The sequence below is a fragment of the Carcharodon carcharias genome, chromosome 24 (assembly GCF_017639515.1).
Source record: "Carcharodon carcharias isolate sCarCar2 chromosome 24, sCarCar2.pri, whole genome shotgun sequence".
Classification (NCBI taxonomy): domain Eukaryota; kingdom Metazoa; phylum Chordata; class Chondrichthyes; order Lamniformes; family Lamnidae; genus Carcharodon; species Carcharodon carcharias.
In genome coordinates this window covers 7,865,575-7,870,602 of record NC_054490.1, presented here as the reverse complement: position 1 = coordinate 7,870,602, position 5,028 = coordinate 7,865,575, and positions in this window count along the sequence as shown.

Genomic DNA, 5,028 nt, shown 5'->3' with positions numbered 1-5,028 from the left:
TTTCATCCTCTCTCTCCCCTTGCATTTCATCCTGTCTCCCCCTGCATTTCATCCTCTCTCTCCCCCTGTATTTCATCCTCTCTCCCCCTGCATTTCATCCTCTCTCTCCCTGCATTTCATCCTCTCTCCCCCTGCATTTCATCCTCTCTCTCCCCTTGCATCTCATCCTCTCTCCCCTTGCATTTCAACCTCTCTCCCCCTGTATTACATTCTCTCTCCCCCTGCATTTCTTCCTCTCTCGCCCTGCATTTCATCCTCTCTCCCCCTGCATTTCATCCTCTCTCCCCTTGCATTTCATCCTCTCTCCCGCTGTATTTCATTCTCTCTCCCCTGCATTTCTTCCTCTCCCCATGTACTTCATCCTCTCTCTCCCCCTGCATTTCATCTTCTCTCCCCCTGCATTTCATCCTCTCTCCCCCTGCATTTCATACTCTCCTCATGTATTTCATCCTCTCTCCCCTTGCATCTCATCCTCTCTCCCCTTGCATTTCAACCTCTCTCCCCCTGTATTACATTCTCTCTCCCCCTGCATTTCATCCTCTCTCGCCCTGCATTTCATCCTCTCTCCCCCTGCATTTCATCCTCTCTCCCCTTGCATTTCATCCTCTCTCCCGCTGTATTTCATTCTCTCTCCCCCTGCATTTCTTCCTCTCCCCATGTACTTCATCCTCTCTCTCCCCCTGCATTTCATCTTCTCTCCCCCTGCATTTCATCCTCTCTCCCCCTGCATTTCATACTCTCCTCATGTATTTCATCCTCTCTCTCCCCCTGCATTTCAGACGCTCTCTCCTCCTGTATTTCATCCTCTCTCTCCCCTTCCATTTCATCCTTTCTCCCCCTGCATTTCATCGACTCCGCTTGTATTTCATCCTCTCTCCCCTGCATTTTATCCACTCTCTCCCCCTGCATTTCATCCTCTCTCCCTCTGCATTTCATCCTCTCTCTCCCCCTGTATTTCATCCTCTGTCCCGAAGTATTTCATCCACTCTCCCCCTGCACTTCATCCTCTCTCCCCCTGCATTTCATCCTCTCTCCCCCTGCATTTCATCCTCTCTCCCCCTGCATTTCATCCTCTCTCCCATGTATTTCATCCTCTCTCCCCCTGCATTTCATCCTCTCTCTCCCCCTGCATTTCATCCTCTCTCCCCCTGCATTTCATCCTCTCTCCCCCTGCATTTCATCCTCTCTCCCCCTGCATTTCATCCTCTCTCCCCCTGCATTTCATCCTCTCTCCCCCTGCATTTCATCCTCTCTCCCCTGCATTTCATCCTCTCTCTCCCCTGCTATTTCATCCTCTCCCCCTGCATTTCATCCTCTCTCTCCCTGCATTTCATCCTCTCGGCCCCTGCATTTCATCCTCTCTCTCCCCATGTATTACATCCTCTCTCCCCCTGCATTTCATCCTCTCTCCCCTGCATTTCATCCTCTCTCTCCCCTGCATTTCATCCTCTCTCTCCCCCTGCATTTCATCCTCTCTCCCCCTGCATTTCAACCTCTCTCGCCCTGTATTTCATCCTCTCTCTCCCCTTGCATTTCATCCTCTCTCCCCTTGCATTTCAACCTCTCTCCCCCACTATTTCATTCTATCTCCCCCGGCATTTAATCGTGTCTCTCCCCCTGCATTTCAAACTCCCTCTCCCCCAGCATTTCATCCTTTCTCCCCCTGCATTTCATCCTCACTCCCCCTGCATTTCATCCTCCCTCTCCCCCTGCATTTCATCAATCCTCTCCCCCTGTATTTCATCTTCCCTCTCCCCCTGCATTTCATCCACTCCCGCTGTGTTACATCCTCTCTCTCCCCCTGAATTTCATCCTCTCTCCCCCTGTATTACACATTCCCTCTCTCCCTGCATTTCATCGTCTCTCCCCTTGCATTTCATCCTCTCTCCCGCTGCATTTCATCCTCTCTCCCCCTGCATTTCATTCTCTCTCCCCATGCAATTAATCCTCTCACCCCCTGCATTTCATCCTCCCTCTCTCCCTGCATTTCATCCTCTCTCTCCCTCTGCATTTCATCCTCTCTCCCCCTGCATTTCATCCTCTCTCTCCCCTGTATTTCATCCTCTCTCTCCCCTGCATTTCATCCTCTCTCCCCCTTGCATTTCATCCTCTCTCCCCCTGCATTTCATCCTCTCTCCCCCTGCATTTCATCCTCTCTCCCCCTGTATTTCATCCTCTCTCTCCCCCTGCATTTCATCCTCTCTCCCCCTCGCATTTCATCCTCTCTCCCCTGCATTTCATCCTCTCTCCCCCTGCATTTCATCCTCTCTCTCCCCTGCATTTCATCCTCTCTCCCCCTGCATTTCATCCTCTCTCCCCCTGCATTTCATCCTTCTCTCCCCCTGCATTTCATCCTCTCTCTCCCCGTATTTCATCCTCTCTCTCCCCTTAATTCATCTCTCTCTCCCCCTGCATTTCATCCTCTCTCCCCTGCATTTCATCCTCTCTCTCCCTGCATTTCATCCCTCTCTCCCCCTGTATTTCATTCTCTCTCCCCCTGCATTTTAATCATCTCTCCCCCTGTATTTCATCCACTCTCCCCCTGCATTTCATCCTCCCTCTCCCCCGGCATTTCATCCTCTCTACCCCTGCATTTCAACCTCTCTCCCCTGCATTTCATCCTCTCTCTACCCCTGTATTTCATTCTCCCTCTCCCCCTGCACTTCATCCTCCCACTCCCCCTGCATTTCATCCTCTCTTCCCGGGCATTTCATCCTCTCTACCCCTGCATTTCATCCTCTCTCTCCCCCTGTATTTCATCATCTCTCCCGATGTATTTCATTCTCTCTCCCCCTGCATTTCTTCCTCTCCCATGTACTTCATCCTCTCTCTCCCTCTGCATTTCAACCTCTCTCCCCCATATTTCATTCTCTCTCCTCCTGCATTTTGTCCTCTCTCTCCCCCTGTATTTCTTCCTCTCTCCCCCTGCATTTCATCCTCTCTACCCCTGCATTTCATCCTCTCTCTCTTTTCCTGTATTTCATCCTCTCTCCCCTTGCATTTCAACCTCTCTCCCCCTGCATTTCATCCTCTCTCACCATCTGCATTTCATCCTCTCTTCCCCTGCATTTCATCCTCTCTCTCCCCCTGTATTTCATCCTCTCTCTCCCCCTGCATTTCATCCTCTCTCTACCCCTGCATTTCATCCTCTCTCTCCCCTTGCATTTCAACCTCTCTCCCCCTGTATTTCATTCTCTCTCCCACTGTATTTCATCCTCTCTCTCCCCCTGCATTTCATCCTCTCTCCCCTGCATTTCATCCTCTCTCTCCTCCTGTATTTCATCCTCTCTCCCCCTGCATTTCATCCTCTCTCTCCCTGCATTTCATCCTCTCTCCCCTGCATTTCATCCTCTCTCTCCCCTTGCATTTCATCCTGTCTCCCCCTGCATTTCATCCTCTCTCTCCCCCTGTATTTCATCCTCTCTCCCCCTGCATTTCATCCTCTCTCTCCCTGCATTTCATCCTCTCTCCCCCTGCATTTCATCCTCTCTCTCCCCTTGCATTTCATCCTCTCTCCCCTTGCATTTCAACCTCTCTCCCCCTGTATTACATTCTCTCTCCCCCTGCATTTCATCCTCTCTACCCCTGCATTTCATCCTCTCTCTCTTTTCCTGTATTTCATCCTCTCTCCCCTTGCATTTCAACCTCTCTCCCCCTGCATTTCATCCTCTCTCACCCTCTGCATTTCATCCTCTCTTCCCCTGCATTTCATCCTCTCTCTCCCCCTGTATTTCATCCTCTCTCTCCCCCTGCATTTCATCCTCTCTCTCCCCCTGCATTTCATCCTCTCTCTCCCCTTTCATTTCAACCTCTCTCCCCCTGTATTTCATTCTCTCTCCCACTGTATTTCATCCTCTCTCTCTCCCTGCATTTCATCCTCTCTCCCCCTGCATTTCATCCTCTCTCTCCCCCTGTATTTCATCCTCTCCCCCTGCATTTCATCCTCTCTCTCCCTGCATTTCATCCTCTCTCCCCTGCATTTCATCCTCTCTCTCCCCTGCATTTCATCCTGTCTCTCCCCCTGCATTTCATCCTCTCTCTCCCCTGTATTTCATCCTCTCTCCCCCTGCATTTCATCCTCTCTCTCCCTGCATTTCATCCTCTCTCCCCCTGCATTTCATCCTCTCTCTCCCCTGCATTTCATCCTCTCTCCCCTTGCATTTCATCCTCTCTCCCCCTGTATTTCATTCTCTCTCCCCCTGCATTTCATCCTCTCTACCCCTGCATTTCATCCTCTCTCCCCTGCATTTCATCCTCTCTCTCCCCTTGCATTTCATCCTGTCTCTCCCCTGCATTTCATCCTCTCTCTCCCCCTGTATTTCATCCTCTCTCCCCCTGCATTTCATCCTCCCTCTCCCTCTGCATTTCATCCTCTCTCCTCCTGCATTTCATCCTCTCTCTTGCCCTCCATTTCATCCTCTCTCCCCCTGCATTTCAACCTCTCTCCCTTGCATTTCATCCTCTCTCTCCTCCTGCATTTCATCCTCTCTCTCCCCCTGCATTTCATCCTCTCTCCCCTGCATTTCATCCTCTCTCTCCCCCTGCATTTCATCCTCTCTCCCCATGTATTTCATCCTCTCTCCCCCTGCATTTCATCCTCCTCTCCCCCTGCATTTCATCTCTCTCCCCCTGCATTTCATCCTCTCTCTCCCCCTGCATTTCATCCTCTCCCCCTGCATTTCATCCTCTCTCCCCCTGCATTTCATCCTCCCTCTCCCCCTGCATTTCATTCTCTCTCCCCCTGCATTTCATCCTCTCTCCCCTGCATTTCATCCTCTCTCCCCCTGCATTTCATCCTCTCTCCCCCTGCATTTCATCCTCTCTCTCCCCTGTATTTCATCCTCTCTCTCCCCTTGCATTTCATCCTCTCTCCCCCTGCATTTCATCCTCTCTCCCACTGTATTTCATCCTCTCTCTCCCCTGCATTTCATCCTCTCTCCCCCTGCATTTCATCCTCTCTCTCCCCCTGCATTTCATCCTCTCTCCCCTGCATTTCATCCTCTCTCTCCCCTGCATTTCATCCTCTCT